Genomic DNA, 18,420 nt, shown 5'->3' with positions numbered 1-18,420 from the left:
TGTTTTAGCAGGAGTCAGTGAAACATTTCTTGACAGAGAGAGATGATGCAATCACTCACCAAGAGAAAACTAATAAAGGACCTTGAAACCAAGTATAAGTCTGGGAAACTGTTCAGAGATGGATGGCAGGTCCATTTAGGTGGCAGGGTCAGAATGAAGAGGCTGTAACATGCCTTGGAGGGCCAGGGAGATAGTCTCAGAAGCAGTCTGTGGGGAAAGAGGCTGAAGGTTAATGATACGGGACACTGAAAAATGTGAAAGCTAGAGAGTTAAATGGACATCCTCTCTCTTTCATGGAAGGTTTAATCTGGAGTCTCATCCCTGAACTGGATAAGCACTTAACCTCTGCTCTCTCCTCATCCCTGAAATAAGGAATCATCTGGATCATCTCCCAGGTCCCTTCTAGCTGACATTCACGGCCACTGCCCATGTGAAAATGGATTATTCCCTCACACATGTGCTCAGCTTACCGATGAACACTGAAATACGCTGGGGACAGTCAGCTGCTATTCTGCTTCACTTTCTGCTCTTTTTCTGGTGTAAGTTATTACTCATTTAGGAAGAGAATCAGTGCTTAATATGTGAGAGAAAAAGACCCTGACACATGGCTTTCCAAGGAGCCCTGCAGAGTCTGGGAAGACAATTTATCTTCCCCCTAACGCTGACGGTAAGAGTCACTGGGCCAGCGGACCTGTCCTGAGTACTGAGTAATGAGTACTGTACTCAGAGTACTGAGATGAAGGACTGATGTGCTTTGGACGGGGGTATTATAGCGCCAACAGTCACATCCATACACACGTTTGCTGGAATTTGGGGGGACTTATTTTTAAAGGAGAAAGAAAAGAATAAGTCAAATTGTTTATTCCTTTTCCAAAGTATTTTATATTCACTAGCTTTTTATTTGTGCCAGAGATGAATATGCATGGGAAAAGGAGGTGCTGAGGATTTCCTTGTTATCTACATGTTTTTCAGGCCTCCCCTTCTTCCATAAGCCTAGAGGCCGTCTCAGCAGCCCTGGTTTATAAGTGCAGGCACTGATGCTTCCTTTCCTGTCAGCCTTGACCTCTGCCTCCTTGCAGCTCCCTCCCAGTCACCCAGCCAGCGGGCAGCCAAGCGCTGGCCGCTCCCCCAGAAGCCTTTGCAGGAGCCAGCAGTTACCTGGCAACAGCGACAATCTTCGAACAGGAGACAAAACAGCAGCGGACACCAGAAAGAGCAGTTCCTTCCAGAATCTAAAAGAGGAAAAGAGAAGGGAGGCAAATGGCTCTTTTTATCAATGGCTTTTTATCCCCGCCCATGCTGTTCTCCTGAATCCCCAACTCCCAATTTCTATCATCACCTGGTAAAAATAGCCTCCAATTGGAGAGTTTAGTAACAGCCGCAGAGATTCATATGGAAGATTGTACTTGGGTAGACTCAGTAATCACACCCTCCCTTAAACCCCCTGTAGAATGCTCAGGAGTTAATCAACCTAGTTTCCATCTGTGCACATGCTGTGTTCCAATCCAAGGAACCACCTAACTGTCCTTCCATGATGGCATCCTAAATTCTGCATACTGAGAAGCACTGACAAGCAATTACCTCATGTCTTGCCTCCTTAGCCACAATTCTACGGTGAGTGGTACTGGGTCGGGGGGAGGTGAAAGTGGATAAGCATACTAGCTAACGATAGCTAACATTTACTTCAGTAAATGTTTACTCTGTTCTAGGTGCTGCTCTGAGCACCTTTAACTTTCAGAACGGTCCTATGAGATCAATAATACCATTATCTCCATTTTACTGATGGAGAAACTGGAGCTCAGAATGACTAATTGTCAAATGTCACACATCTATTAAGAGCAAGGCTAGGATTTGAGCTCGATTCAGTGTTTGAACTCATGTCCTTCATCACCTTGTTATGTAGCTAAAAGGCGAGAGACTGTAGGATTTGCTAAGAGGGAACCTGGCTGGATGGTAAGGCAGAGACGAAAATTACTAAACTGCAAAAGTCAGGGATAAAAATTAATTATGCTAAATTCACCTAATAGAATATACTGATCAAAACTTGCTCCTCAGTTAAAGTGGGATTGTGTAATTATAAGAGAGGCTGATCAACCCCTTTTAGCGGAGTCCTGTGAAACTACTGCGTAAACTCCCACAGGCCTCAGAACACGTAAACATCAACCTATGGGGAAGATAACCCCTGAGGACTCTGTCATCCGCATTATTCTGTGATTCAATGGGAAAAGTAACATGGCCACATGAGTCAGCGCAGACAGAATAGGGTGTGGAATGAGATGACCAGAACTTCAGTCTTGGCTTGGTTGGCCACTCACTTTGTGACCTCAGAGAAGTCAATTCCATAAACACTCACTGGGCCTATGTCTTGCACCAAGTGCTGACGTAGGGCCTGAGAAAACAGGAATTCCCAGACATGGGTCATGATCTGAAGTGGGGTCACAGTCCCATGGAGCAGGAAGAATTGTGGACAATTTCTCACATTTTCCTTACCTCTAGACTGAGAAGACTAATTGCAACTTCTTTTGTTGTGAGCATCAGACAAGATAATGGTTGTGAGAAGGACTTAGGGACTACAAAAAAGGCATGCAAAGTTAGTAGTGATTATCAATGCTAAGACTGAGCTCTTAAAATAATTCACAGATATTATTATCATGGTTATTACCCTGCATGACCTGACTCCTGCCAACCTCTCCAACTTTATTTCCCACAAGTGCCCTGTTCTGCTTCTCGGCTGCACAGGCCAAAAATATTCCTGCCTTAAGGTGTGCACTGCCTGAGATGTACTTAACTCCAGTCATCTGGATGGCTCATTCTGGGAGGATCCAGAGAGGTCCTCCCTATTCACCCTATCTAAAATAGAGAACATGTGTGCACACACAGACACACACATACACACAATGTGCACATATACACATGCATACACACATGCACACAATACACACATGCACACATACAGACAGGTATGCTATAGCTATACACTCAGACACACAAACACATATACACAGATGCACGCACACACATCACTCTCTATTTCCTTATCCTGCTTTATTTTTCTTCAGCATGCTATCTCTTCCTAAAGTTATGTTTTTACATGTTTGCTCACACATTTATTACCTGATTCTCCCACTGGAATGTAAGCTCTCTGAGGGCAGGGACTTAGTCTTGTTAACATTCTATTTCTAGTGCCCAGAGCAGTTTCTGACTCATAACACAGCTCCATAATTTTTGAGGTATAATTCACATACCATACAATTCACCTATGCAAAGTATAAAATTCAGTGGTTTTTAGTGTATTCACAGAGTTGTGTAACCATCACCACAACGGATTTTAGAACATTTTCATCCCCTCAAAAAGAAACCCCATATCCATCAGCAGTCACTCTGTTCCTCCCCTCAAAGTCCGCACTCCATCCCCAAGCGCTACCCATCTACTTTCTGTTTCTATGTATTTGCCTATTTCTGGACATTTCATGTAAAGAGAATCATATAATATGTGATCTTTTGAACATTAAAGTTTGATGAGTGAATTAAAACAATGTTAAATCCAATTTTTGCCACACCCTCTAGATATCAGTAACTCCTCAGAAAGTTTCAGGAGTTTTGAGCAATCTATTATCCAACCTAAGAAACAGAATTCGTCTGGCAAAAATCCTCATTTATTCATAGTGCACTTTTTGTTTGTTTTTTACTTGTGACATTTTGATATAAGCTTCCCTTTGCACTATCAACAGAAAAAAAGGAAAGGCTGACAGCAAATAAATACTTGAAATGAAAATCTGAGGGGCCTCTTTATTTACTTAAGAGACCAACTGTTTTCAAACATTCTGAATTACAAATGATTTGATTCTAATCTAAGCAGAGGCCAGCAAGTCTGGTGCTCTGATACGTTGATTACAAATCATTCTCTATTCATTAAAGCAGGACCTTTATCAGGCAACTTCGGTAGACATAATTCCACACATCCATGGACCTGAAAGTCGTAAAATAGCCTTTTATTATTTACAAGCATTTCATAAACAACTTCACCAACCAAACTGGCTTTCCCCTTCAATTATTTTAAATTATTGAAGTTTTAGTGCATAAATACACTCTTCTCCAACGTACACTGTTAAATGATTTCTCATATTTGATTCACATAAGAGTAACTGACATCAGTGTCTCAATCAAACCGTGAACTAGAATTGGAATGGAACTTACGGTCATTGGGTATAACCTCTCACCCAGTGCTGGAATCCAAGCCATAGCTTCCCTGGTTTGAATGCATCCCAGTGATAGGGAGCATATCATTAGGTATGGAGGTATCCCCCTCCATCATTCCAAACAACTTTAATGCCCAAGCACTGTTCCTTATAGTAAACTCTCCACGCATCCTGATTTAAAGATTTTCCCCACATGACTGTTTTCCTTCATCTACCTTCTTTTAGTCCAAGTTCTGCCCCCTAGGGTAAAAGAGGGGAAGCCGACTTCTTTCTGCCCAGGGAAGTGAGTCCCCTGAGTATCTGAAGACAGCTTGCCTCCTTCAGACTTCTTCCCTGAGCTAAAAACCCCCAGGCCATCTTACAACGTGGTTTTTAGATCCCTGTCTGCTGCCACCTCCCACCACCCTCACCTTTCTGATCACCCACCACTGAAGCAATTCATTGCTGTGTGTCAGTACAAATATGCAATATAGGCACCTAACTATGAACCTTCCCAATGAAAAGGGGGTCAGACATGCCTCATGTTCATTGCTGAAATACCCTCTTAAATGCAAACACAATATATATGAATTGCTGAGACCATACAGATAAAATTATCCATATTGAGGGACTTCTATGGGCTTTTCATATTCATTTGTGGGTCAAGGACTGCTTTGAGCTAAAATGAGCAGATCCCATTTAAACAAAGGACAATATCCATTCAGGAGCTCTGACCTGCATGTCCTATCTTTAGACACATGTAATTTCAACCAAAGTTATCATGAATCAAACCAGGAAAGCCAGAGCTATTTCAGCAGCTGTGAAAACAAAAGCAATAATACCAAGCTACTTGTATCCATTTAATTTGGAGCTTTCCTGAGGAGAAAAAGTAAATTTCAGCGTGCTTCCCATTTAAGGATGCCACACAGAGAATATTTTGTGTCTTCACAAGTCCTTCCAGAGGGTAATCAGTGCCAAAATATAAGGGGAAGAACTGACAACCTATTTTTGTCAGGGCCACAGAGACACTATCTTCATGAGAATACCGCAGTTCAAGGTCTGATCTGGTTCCATCCTATCCATTCAAACACAATAACAAGTTCACCCACAAATAACCAGTGTGGGAGGCTTGAGTCTCACCAACTGTGGCCACTCCTTCATTTCCAGCCAGGGAGACAACTCTGGTGCAAGATTAGAAAACCAGAAGCATCACGCAGTTTCCTTCCAATAGGCAGCAGCATGCAGAAAAGAAAGAAGGCATTGAAAGTTAGTCCAAGCAGTATTAAATCACAGCTCTACCATTGCTGATGAGTAACTCTGAGGAAGTGACTTAACCACCCTTAGTCTGCTTCTTCCTCTAAAAATGGGGTTCTCAATACTTGCCTTAAAAGGTCGCTGTGAGGAGCCATGTATGAGAATGCACATGAAATGTATGTAGTAAGCAGGGCCAGGCATATAGTAGGTGCTCATTAAGAGTGATTAATAAACAAATTAGAGATCACAAAGTTGTTTGCTGAAAGTAGAATTACAACAGAGGATGTGGAATATGTTTAACGGCTCTTTTTCTTGGGCTGTAAGAGCTTAATGAATTGTCCCCTTTCCACTCTGTCTAAAGAACTGGGACCAGTCAGCTAGAATGGCCTGCCCTCTTTCCTGGATAACAAAGAAGACATAGTGACACTTACCAAATTTTCTATTTTTAAGCTCTGTGAAGACCAACACCCTTCTCTGGCACTTGTCATGGTAACACTACCATCTTGACATCAACAAGCAGTTTCAGACCCCTGACTTTACAGAGGATTTTTCTTTCTTTATAATCAATGGGAAGATACTTAAGCCCACTGGCAAAGCATTCTTTATAGATTAGGCTTAATCGCTTCCAAAGGTTTTCTAAGTATATTTTTTAAAATTCAGTCACAAGAGGTAACATTTTTTCCTTGGAGTATCCTGTTCTTCCACCAAACTCATCTCTTTGGGGACTTCTCTGTGGACTGATGGCCCCCTGGAAATCCACCATCAGTAAATAAATGTAGACTCTCCATTTTTTAAAAATTTTTATTTTATATTGGAGTATAGTTGATTAACAATGTTGTGTTAGTTTCAGGTGTACTGCAAAGATACATATACATGTATCTATTCTTTTTCAAATTCTTTTCCCATTTAGGTTATTACAGAATATCGGGCAGAGTTCCCTGTGCTATACAGTAGGTTCTTGTTGGTTATCTATTTTAAGTATAGCAGTGTGTACATGTCCATCCCAAACTCCCAATCCGTCCCTCCCCACCCAGTAACCATAAGTTCGTAGACTCTCAGTTTTATCAGTCAACGCAAATGCACTGGATGCCTTTATGCTAATGAAATAGGCCACATAGTCCATGCTTTTAAGTGAGTTTATCCTCTAATTCCTGCCCAGCCGTTCTAGGTCATTAACCCCACAGATGAGAAAACTAAGACCCAGAGAGTTCCAACCCACCTAATGTCATCTGTTAGGCTAAAGTCTAGCTGACATAGAGACAAGACTTCCAGGACAATACTCCCTCCATTCTGTCCCACCTCTTGCCCTCACAACAGAGTCTGGGCTGAGCCACCTGATCGGACACTCTTTTCGTTTTTTTTCAAAGATTTTTTTTTTTTTGATGTGGCCCATTTTTTTTAAAGTCTTTATTGAATTTGTTACAATATTGCTTCTGCGTTATGTTTTTTGGTTCTTTTGGCCGTGAGGCATGTGGGATCTCAGCTCCTTGACCTGCACCCCCTGCATTAGAAGGCAAAGTCTTAATCACTGGACAGCCAGGGAAGTCCCTGATTGGACATTCTTGAGGGATTACCTTGCTTCCTTGGCAACCAGAGGTGGCAGCACATCAATCAGGCCTGCTCAGGGATGGCCAATGATTCAAGGCCCTGACACAGAATATCCCCAGGTGGTTCCTCTCAGGAACTGCCTTTCCTGGCAATGGGTGGCCTGTTGTCTCAGGGGACATTTGGTCAGACGGTACAATGGCAGCTTTGTCTCCTTCATTAGAATTTCCTCCTATTGTGCATCTACAGAAGGGAACTGACTATACGGCAGAGTGACTAAAGAAAGATGCTAAAGTTGGAACTGGGGACAGTCCAAGTTGGCAGCCGCTGAATCATGAGGAGATTCTATGCTGCCACTTGTTCCTCCGTCAAGTTCGAGTGACTCGGTTGTTTAAATCTTGTGGCAAGACACCTGGAAGCTATTTGTCTTTTTCCTAAGGACTCATTCACAGGGTAAAAATGTAATAACGTTCATTTACCATCACTCGATTACCCTGAAAACCAGATTGCTGCTAATTCAACGTGGTGCTGATTCAGTCATCATATCACTGAGGCAACATTCTTCTGCAATAGCTATTTATGTCCCAGCACCATTTGAAACACCCTTCAGATCTTTTTTGAAATGTTCGAGCCCCACAGGGGCAGTGTGATCTGATGAGAACAGTGTTGGATGTGGGTCTAAGGACCACGTGTCTGAAGGTCAGCCAGCCACCTTGGGGTCATGCCTTCCCAGCTCGAGTGATACTCACCTTTTCTCCTCAGACTTGTTTCAGGACAAACCAGCCCACCTCAGCTCTGGAACCGTCCCCTGCTCACTACAGGCAGGAGGAAGGTGGAGAGACAGGTCGGTAGCTGAACATCTGATAACATTTGCTCCAGAATTGTCAATGGCCTGGCTTGAGAACTCAATCATCCTGCACGGCTTCTCTGTGCGTCGGTTTCCCCAGTCAAGAATGAGGATATTTACCCCACGTGGAAATGAGGCAAATAAATGATGGAATGAGGATAATTACACAGTAGTGGGTAACTGGACACCCAGCCAGCATGAAGCCAGTAGAGGCGCAATACTGTGAGCCCATTTATACAATGAAAAAGTCCTTGGGTTTTCTTCCCCCCCCACCCTCTCCTTCCGAAGTCCTGCTTCCCCCCCCTTCCCAGGTACCACCCCCCCCTTGCCCCCTGCCCCATGAGAGTAGCTGATAAAATGCTTATGGAGGACTTCAAGCTCCTGGTAGATCAATGCTACATGAATAGAAAGGTTTATTATTATGCAAAACACTGGAGAACCGGCTTCCCTGGAAATCATCACACACCAGGCAGAGAATAGATGAAATAATTTCCTTTCCTTACTTCTGATCTCTGGCTAAAAGCTTCTCAGTCATTTAAGGAGGATTTAATCCACTAGTGGACTGTCCCCATTTGAGGACTGCAGGGCTAAAGTTAGTACTGACCTGAACATAACAACCACAAGGGGGAAGAGACCACAGTTTCTCTCTACTGCTGCAAACCAGTCACCTGCCAGTTTGCACACTTGTTCCTTCCCCAGAGTTTGGGCGACACAGTCTTCCACCAGGATTTCTCCTTTGAAATACCTTCAAGCCAAAGCAGGCTTAGGAAAAACTTCTCTCTGGCCCTTCTCCCCAGCCTTGATTTTCACTGCTTTTCTTCAAAGGACCTACTCCTACTCATTGGCACAGGGCTTCACTCTCAGCAAGTTATACTGTAGCCCCTTTAAAGACCCTCTTGTAAACAGAACCAATTTTAAGGCTCTGGGGAAGAGTCTTGCTAGGGGCTAAAGAAGAACTTTGGAGGCTAGTGGACCTACTTTTTCCCTTCAAATTGCTCCATAAAAGTAGCTGCCCATTCCAGCCTTCATGATAGTCCATTTTTAAAGACTACAACTCTATGGTCCAGAGAGAAAGGACCAAGAGAGGGAGTAAACACCAGGGATGAAGATTAACTGATTGAATTGGGGGTGTTTTGCTTAGAGAGGGATCTCTCAAGGAGATGCATGGGAGTTTTCAAGTACATGACTGCGTGTCATTGCAGTTTGGTTTTTATGATAATAAACAACAGAAACTCATTCAAGCTAGCTCAGGTAAAATGGGATTAGTACAGAGCTTCTAAGGAGACTCCTAGGGATATTCAAGAGATGGAACCGTAATAGGCTTGGGCCTCCTAGAAAAATGGTGGGAGAGTGGGTTTGAACTTCAGGTGGTCTAGACACTACAGGAGCAGAAGCTCAAGTGCCTTTTTATAGAAAAGTCACCTTTCACATGACTCATCTGGCCCCATCTGCTTCTTCCCCTAACAGCTAACAAATGCTTTCCAAGTTGCTGCATTTAAATACCATTGAGTGAGAATCTCAGTGGCTTGACTTACTTTTTTTAAAAGACTTTCTTTTTCTAGAGCAGTTTTAGGTTCACAGCAAAATTGAGAGGAAAATACAGATTCCCCATACACCCCCTCTCCCCACCCATGCGTAGCCTCCCCCATCATCATCATCCCTCACCAGAGCAGTACATTTGTTACAACTGATGAACCTACATTGACACATCATAATCACCCTAAGTCCGTCCATAGTTTACATTAGAGTTCACTCTTGGTTTTGCGCATTCTATAGGTTTGGACAGATGTATAATGACACGGATCCATCATTACTGTATCATACAGAGTATCTTCTCTGCCTTAAAAATCCTCTGTGTTCTGCCTATTCATTTCTCCTCTCCCACCTCCAAACCCTGGCAACCACTGATCTTTTTACTGCTTTCATAGTTTTGCCTTTTCCAGAATGTCATATAGTTGGAGTCATACTATATAATTCCAAGTGTGTAGCTTTTTCAGTTGACTTCTTTTACTAAATAATACGATTTTAAGCTTCCTCCATGTCTTCATAGCCTGGTAACTCACTTCTTTTTAGCGCTGAGTAATATTCCATTGTCCGGAAGAACCACGGTTAATTTATCCGCTCATCTACCCAAGGACATCTTGGTTGCTTCCAAGTTTTGGCAATTATGAATAAAGCTGCTATAAACATCCATGTGCATATTTTTGGGTGGACATAAGTTTTCGACTCCTTTGGATAAACACCAAGGAGCAAGATTTCTGAATCATATGGTAAGAGTACATTTAATTTTGTAAGAAACCACAGACTGTTTCCCAAAGTGGCTGTACCATTTGGCATTTCCACCAGCAGTGAATTAGAGTTCTTGTTGCTCCACATCCCAACCAGCATTTTGTGTTCTCAGTGTTCCAGATTTTGGTGATTCTAATAGATGTATTTAATTTACATTTCTCTGATGATATATGATGTAAGCATCTTTTTGTATGCTTATTTGCCATCTGTATATCTTCTCTGGTGAGGTATCTGTTAATGTCTTTGGCTCTTTTTTTCTTAAATTTTTTATTTATTTATTTTTGGCTGCGTTGGGTCTTCGTTGCTGCGTGCGGGCTTTCTCTAGTTGCAGTGAGCAGGGGCTACTCTTTGTTGTGGTGTGCGGGCTTCTCATTGCAGTGGCTCCTCTTGTTGCAGAGTACAGGCTCTAGGCTCTTGGGCTTCAGTAGTTGTGGCACACGGGCTCAGTAGTTGTGGCTGGCGGGCTCTAGAGAGCAGGCTCAGTAGTTGTGGCGCACGGACTTAGTTGCTCCGTGGCATGTGGGATCTTCCCGGACCAGGGCTTGAACCGTGTCCCCTGCACTGGCAGGCGGATTCTTAACCATTGCACCACCAGGGAAGTCCCCATTTTTGAATTAAATTGTTTGTTTTCTTATCCTTCAGTTTTAGAGTTCTTTGTATATTTTGGAAAACAATCCTGTACCACATGTGTCTTTTTTTTTTATATATATATATATATTTTTTAATATTTATTTATTTATTTATGGCTGTGTTGGGTCTTCGTTTCTGTGCGAGGGCTCTCCCTAGTTGTGGCAAGTGGGGACCACTCTTCATCGCAGTGCACGGGCCTCTCACTATCGCAGCCTCTCCTGTTGTGGAGCACAGGCTCCAGACGCGCAGGCTCAGCAATTGTGGCTCACGGGCCCAGCCGCTCCGCGGCATGTGGGACCCTCCCAGACCAGGGCTCGAACCCGCGCCCCCTGCATTGGCAGGCAGACTCTCAACCACTGCGCCACCAGGGAAGCCCCCACATGTGTCTTTTGCAAATATTTTCTCCCAGTCTGTGGCTTGTCTACTCATTCTTGTGACATTGTCTTCACAGAGCAGAATTTTTTAATTTTAACAAAGCCCAGCTTATCAATTACTGGTTTTTAGCAGACCACCCAAGTGGTAAGTTATAGTCTAGTTACAGATTGCCTGGCTATGAATCAGGGATTCATCTCTCCTCCAATCAGCTATAGCAAGAGGGTGGGGTTAAGTGGTATTAAAAAAAAATGCCCTGCCCTGGCAATCTGGGCTATGAGCAAGGCAGCAACAAGTTTTTCTCGAAAGAAGCACAGAAGGATGGGCAAACTAGCACGGAGGTAATGAGCATATAAGAGGTAACTATTAGGTATAAAATAAGCTACAAGGATATATTGTACAACTTGGAGAATATTGTCAATATTTTATAATAACTATAAATTAAGTATAACCTTTAAAAATTGTGAATCACTATATTGTATACCTGTAACATAATATTACTGTACTTCAACTATACTTCAATTTGAAAAAAAATGAGCCTAATAGGTCCTGGAGTCATACCGCTTGGTTTGAATTCCTGCACATCACTTCCTTACTGGATAAACCTTGAGCAAGTCACTCATCTCTGTGCCTCAATTTGCCCATCTGTAAAATGGAAAAATAAATAAGGTTATTGAAAGTATTAATTAGGCAATCCACATGAAGCACTTAAAATAGTGTCCAGCATAGAGTAGCACTCAATAAATATTTGCTATTGTTTTTCTTGCCAGTATAGTGCTTCTCCATAATGTGAATACCCGAAGAGCTTTTAAAATGCAGATTCTGATTCAGTAGATACAGGGTGAGACCTGAGATTCTGCATGTCTAATCAGCCTCCAGGTGATGTCAAATCAGCCTCCAGGTGATGTCAATGCTCCTGGTCTATGGCTCACACTTCAAATAGCCAAGCTCTTGTACTCAGGACACGAGGAAGAAGGAAGAGACTATTTCTAGGGAAAAGAACTAGAATAAAAGTCTTTAACGAAGAAAAGCAAACTTCAGCTCAAAATAAAAAAGAACTTTCTATCAAATAAAATCATCCTTAAATGGAATATATAGGCTGCTTTGTAAGAATGAGTCCCCTCTCTGGAAGCAGAGCGGACTTCTCCAAAGTACAGAAGGCAAGTGCCAAAGGCCCGTGATTCTTTTAGGGGCCCACAAAAATGTTTTAATTTTGATTTCTTTTAAAATCATAAGAAAAATGTGTGTGATAATAATAAATATATAATAATGAATCCGGCCTAGATTATAGTCGGTTTTATTCCAGTGGAATCATAAAATATAATTTTAAATATTTTTTATGAAGCAGAAGGCCTACAAAGCAAATATGCCTGGGACTCATGAAAGTGATAATGTGGCCCTGACTGGATGTTTTCACAAGGATTCAAGCATGAGATAAAGAATGGAACCATAAGGTTCCTTCCAACTTTAAGAGTCAGTATTTCTTTAAAATTCTATGACCTTGCGCTAGGTTTGCTAGTTACAAACCTCACACCAGCAAAAGTTCACTTCCTGCCTGTCCCACATTCTCACACAGAGACTAACGTTGCTTACTTACCATTGTCAATGAATTAGCATTTCACAAGCCACCCCTGGAATTTATCATCTATCTCTACCTTCTCCCAGTTTGCTTCCAAAATAAAGTATGATTTTTATTTTTACAAAATACATTTGATTCCAGAAGCATTTTGCAGACATTTCCTCATTTATACATAAATCACTTTGTTGAAGGAGGTGGAGTTTTGCTTTGTTTTCACTTTTAAAGAGGGAAATGAAGCCAAGAAAAGATTGAGACCTGTGCTTTGAAACTCAGTGGGAGAAAGAAAAATACGTGTCTAAGGTGATAGCTATGTTTATGATGATTATTTTTATATAGCTGTGGGTGTAAAACATACATTAAGCACTCATCAATCACTTAGGAAGTGATTCTCAACCATTGATACAAAATCGAATTATTTGTGTAGCCTGGATCCTCCTGCAAACATTCTCAGAATATCCAGAGAACAGAGCCCCAGACCCACATTTTGAAAAGGCTCCCTGTGTGAGTTCTGCCATTATGAGGGTTTAAAACCACTGTGTCACAGACATGAGGAATATTGCAGAAGCCCAGGAAGGAGAAAGTTCCAAGGAGAGAATGGTTTGGCTTCTGAGGCTGCACAGAGATGGAGTAATAATGAAGATGGAAAAACATCCTTTGAATTGGAGGGGACATTTGTGACTTTGGTGAGAAGAGGGACCATGGGCCATGGGAGTAAAAGCTAGATTACAAAACATTGCTTACCCTATACACAGTCGGCACTCAACAGATATCTGAGGAATCATAAACTTGAGAGATGAATGGAAGATGAGGAAGTGGGCAGGGAGTATAGACTTTAAACCAGGGGTTTTAATCTGGGGTCCACAGATTCTTCCCACCAAGGGATCCATGGATAGAATTCAGGGAATCCATGAACTTGAAATGGAAAAAAAATTGCATCTTGATTTTCACTCACCTTTAACTGAAAGTTAGCCTTTCCCTAGATTATGATTGTAGGTGTCATACTTAGAAGGTAGTAACAGCAGCGCCTATTACTTTGTCACCTATGACAAAGCTATTTTAATACCACATTACAGTTGATATAATGTTGCAAAATGTTGTTTACAGTCATCACTACTACTTTGACATTATAGGAGTCATTAGACCCACTTCAAGCTTTGGTTATTTAATATATTAATAAAAAACATATAATAGAATGAAAAAATAAAACATAAAATAAATGCACTCTGTGCCAGGATAAGTGTCTAACTTAACTGACAGAAGCTTCCTTCTAGACCTTCCATCCTGAGCCCTCAGACATGAGACAGGTGATATTCTGTTCCTACGCTATCCAAATGATAACGTTATATTTGGTCTCCTGACAACTCTTTCTTATTTCTTGAAAGTGAGGGCTAAGGGCAGGGAGTAGTGAACAAGGAACTTTGGAGTAAGGAGGAAGGAGAATCAAAGGCAACCCATAAATCCCAGGGGCTGACAACATCCACACTCCCGAATGCTGTATCTCCCTGCCCTATTCCAGCCCTGCTCCATCTCACTGTGCACTGTTCACTCTCCTGACCAAATAGAATAAAGCCACTGGAAGACAGAGCAAGAAGACAGCATCATACAGTACTCCCCAAATTCCAGCCACAGATGCGGCTATTCTGGGCAGAGCTTTCACAAGGTCCCAGTGAACTGGGAAAATTAACGACAAGGTACTGAGTATGTTACAAAACTAACATATCCAATTTCAAAGAATGTTCTTTGTTCTCAAATTATGGCTTTATATTATATTAAATGTCCTTTTTAACAATTTATATTTTATATTAAAATGTCCTTTTTAAGAATCAGTACTGATATTAGATAACACTTTGTTTTATATTTTAATATTCTTATTTGGTAGAATAAAGTATTGTAAAGCCCTGTGTCTGTTCCCCAATATTTAAAACTATTTTTATTGTTCTTGAAATCCACAAGGCTGGAAAGCACCATCTTATGCATTCTGTTTAATTCACTCTTCTCCTTTTAGAGATGAGTTCCCAACAAGCAATGTGACTTCTGTGCCAGCATGTCGGTTTAGAAGCATACGATTTAGAGTCTAGTTTTGAGACTTGGGTTTGACCCCTGCCTCTGCCCTTCTCTACCTGTGTGACCTTGGGCAAGGAACTTAATCTTCCCAAGCCTCAGTTTCCTCATCCATAAGTCAAAATACATCACTTTGTATATTGCTAAGTAAAGTTGTTATTATGACTGTTACCACCATCATTATTTTTATTATTGTAACTCAGTATCACCTGGTTAATAGCAGAACTTGGCTTCCACACTGGGTTTTGGATTCCACACTTGGCTGACTCCCTGTCCGGTAATCTTCAAACCATCCAGTGATTGACAATTCACACTTAGAGAATCTATGTCAGATCGTGTCTTCTATTTAGCTCAAAAAACATTAACCACTTATTTAATATGCCTGCCAAAACTGCGTAATCTGACTCTAGCCATGAGGGAGCATCAGACAAAACCCAGTTTGAAAGACCTCTAAAAAATAACTGGCCTAAATTCTTCAAAAATGTCAATGTCATGAAAATCAAAAAAAGGCCAGAACACCATTCCAGATGTATGATTCTGTATTAGATTCTGGACCAGATAAAAAAGCATCACTGTGCAAAAAATTTTATAAAAAATTATGGAAACAACTTGCAAAATGTGAGACCTGCAATTAGATAATAGTATTCATTGTTAAATATCCTGAGTGAATATTCTTCTTAGAAAATATATGCTGAAGTATTTAGGGACAAAGGGACATGGTTTCTGAAAGGTTGCCAAGAGGTTTAGAAAAAATATAAATATATGTAATACATAAATATAAGAAGATATGCTATATAAATAATATATATATGAAATATATATACAGAGATAGAGAAAGAGAAAGATATAGAGAGAGAGAGACAATGATAAAAACAAATTTGGCAAAATATTAAAAGTACCTATTACATGTAAGGCACTATGTAGGACAATAACACCTGATATTATACAGGACTTTACAGTTTGCAGCATACTTTCACATGACTTCCCATTTGATTGGATTCTCACTGAATTACAAGTGAAGTACGATGAAACCGTGCCTGCACAAACTATGCGAGGGTGCCCAACGTTGACCAGGCTCAACAAATAGTAAGTACTCAAATTATTATTCTACAGCTTTTCTCCAGGAAATTAAAGCAAACTTTCCTTTGTTATCTGTTCATTTTTCACTTCCTAAGGCAAGAAAGAGAGGGGAGGGCTCCAGACAGAAATGAATAGGGGTGATGTTAACTCTCCAGATTCCATCATGATGAGCAGGGATTCAGAAAACACTCAGCAGGAAATTTAACCAGGAGCAGGGGCTCAAAACCCAAGCACCCATAAACAAATGCAGCCTCTATCTTACTTCTGAAAAGATGAAAGCAGGATAGGTAGATAATGAAGGGAGTTAACATTTATCCAACATATCAGGCTCTTGCTCAATTTTCAAAACAAATTTAAGAGGCGAGTAATATTATTAACACCATTTCCTGGGTGAAGGGACTCAGGCTCAGGTGAAGTGAGGGAACCACTCAAGGTCACACAGCTATTGAATATCTTAACCAGCTGGAGGAACAAGTATCTCAGCCCAGGCTTCTCCAAGGTCTATTTCTTTAACCATTTGCCACATAATGCAGCTCTCCGTAAGGTGAATGACTGCCAATATTTTTTCCACTCCCCAAAATAGTGTTTTCTAAGCTGAAATAGACAACCATTGATTAAACCCAGCAGCCCTCATTAATCAGTTTCTTGAGTGAAAAATAAAACAGCAGGTTCCAGCATTTTTATTCTTAGCTCCCTTACCAGGAGAAAGGAGAAGGAAGGGGAAAGGAAGGAAACTAGTGTCCAAACCCAAGATGACTGATTCAAACCCATCTTCAGCTGCCCCTGGATTCCCACCCACACAGCCCTTGACCAGTTCCACGGCACCAGAACTTCGGCAACTCACTCCTGACTCCGTGCAGGATTTCCATGCCTTAGAACCATTTATTCCTCCACAGTGAGAGGGCCGCAGTATTTTGTGTCCCTAATATTAACAGTGCATTTTCCCTCAATGGCAACTGGCTAAAATTCACAGGTGAGAATGACAATGCTCTGCCATGCGAGCCCTCTGACCACCTCACTGGCCCCTCACTTGTCCAGGTGTTTCTGCTGCTCTTGATTACAATACCAAGGTTTCGATACTCCTTCCTGCCGCCACACAAATGCCCGGTGATTCATTCATAACTGACACCCAAGCCTTCATTTCTCACTGCTGGAAAAAGAATTTCGGAATTCTCTCTGGGAGTTCTAACATTTCCCCATTTTTCTTTTGTGCTGATAAATTCTGGGGAGCAGTAGGGATAGCAGTAAGACATCCATCATCTTGTGGGATTTAGAAGCAGCTGGCATGACATTCTCAGCCAATATAACTGCACGCTGACTTTAACCACTATCTGTGGATCTCAGCTTTCAGGAATATTGCCTGGATGCCACCTTCTATTCCTCCTCTGTGCTAAATGCTCTAAGGAAGGCATTCTGAGTCTCACCATCTAAGAAGCCCCAGGAAACAGGAAAGCTATGACTAAATCCCACTGGCAACTGTAGATTCTGGAAGGAATGCAGAGAACTCTTATTTCATTTGCAAAGGTAAGTGGAAAACACTTGGGTCTTAAAAGTCCATGGACCTTGAAAGAAGACAATTTAAGCTAAAATCTGAGGACATGAAAGTATTTGCAAATGTTAGCAAAATCTGTGCCAAACAAATGTTCCATCTCGCTGAATTTCACTGATTTCTTCTAATAATGTTCATTGAGTATTTCCACATTTTCTAACATGACCCTTGGATTACCAATAAGGCTAGTCGCTTTTTATCATTAATGGCAACCTGAGTTTGTGAGTCTTCCTAAAAATTTCAGTTCTTCAAAAACTACTTTCAGTTCTTCGAAAAAAAAACTCAGCTGACTTAACCATCATTCCGTGATAATTACAGCTTTTGATTATGCGAGGGGATGGCTTAGAAATGGTGAGCTGCTGTACCCCGCGTCTGACAGGACAAAACAACTCTGACTATTTCATTTGCATTTAGCAAGTCCTTAAACTAGTGGCCTCGGGGTTTCCCTGGTGGCGCAGTGGTTGAGAATCCGCCTGTCAGTGCAGAGAACACGGGTTCGATCCCTGGTCCAGGAAGATCCCACATGCCACGGAGCAACTAAGCCCGTGAGCCACAACTACTGAGCCCACATGCTGCAACTACTGAAGCCCACGCACCTAGAGCCCGTGCTCTGCAGCAAGAGAAGCCACCGCAATGAGAAGCCCGTGCACTGCAATGAAGAGTAGCCCCTGCTCACCGCAATTAGAGAAAGCCCGAGCGCAGCAACGAAGACCCAACACAGCCAAAATAAATAAATTAAATAAATACAAACAAACAAACAAACCAAAAAAACTAGTGGCCTCCCAATATTTTTCACAGGCATCCCCCCACCAAATGTTAAGCATGCTCCCTGTATGCTAGGCTGTAATAACAAAGAGACCCAAATATGTACAATGGCTCAAATACACAAAAGTTTTTTTCTTCGTTTGATAATAGCCTGAGGTGGATGTTCTTTGCAAGTGAGTGGCCACCCTCCCAGCAATGCTTCCGGGATGCAGCTTCCTTCCATCTAGTCTTCCAACATCCCCAGGACCTGGCCATTTTCTGCATCTAAGCC

At 41.7% G+C, this 18,420-nt stretch overlaps 1 protein-coding gene across 3 annotated transcripts in view; it reads right to left on the bottom strand.

The window, feature by feature from the left end:
• Window positions 1–18,420, bottom strand: part of RGS8 (regulator of G protein signaling 8) — a 135,847-nt gene that overhangs the window by 90,718 nt on the left and 26,709 nt on the right. The window contains exons 3-6 of one of the 3 annotated variants that reach the window (XM_082401391.1): window positions 11,677–11,760; window positions 2,491–7,792; window positions 1,159–1,232; window positions 60–207 (exon numbers count right to left, since the gene is read on the bottom strand). The gene's annotated coding sequence lies outside the window, so the exon portion shown is untranslated. Of the gene's footprint in view, window positions 1–59; window positions 7,793–11,676; window positions 11,761–18,420 lie in introns of all 3 variants that reach the window. The other 2 variants (XM_082401390.1, XM_082401389.1) reach the window with 2 other exon arrangements.

This window comes from Balaenoptera borealis (assembly GCF_965194805.1).
Source record: "Balaenoptera borealis genome assembly, chromosome: 1".
NCBI classification, from domain to species: domain Eukaryota; kingdom Metazoa; phylum Chordata; class Mammalia; order Artiodactyla; family Balaenopteridae; genus Balaenoptera; species Balaenoptera borealis.
Note: the sequence above shows the minus strand (reverse complement) of the source record. Positions and strands in the feature narration are given on the sequence as shown.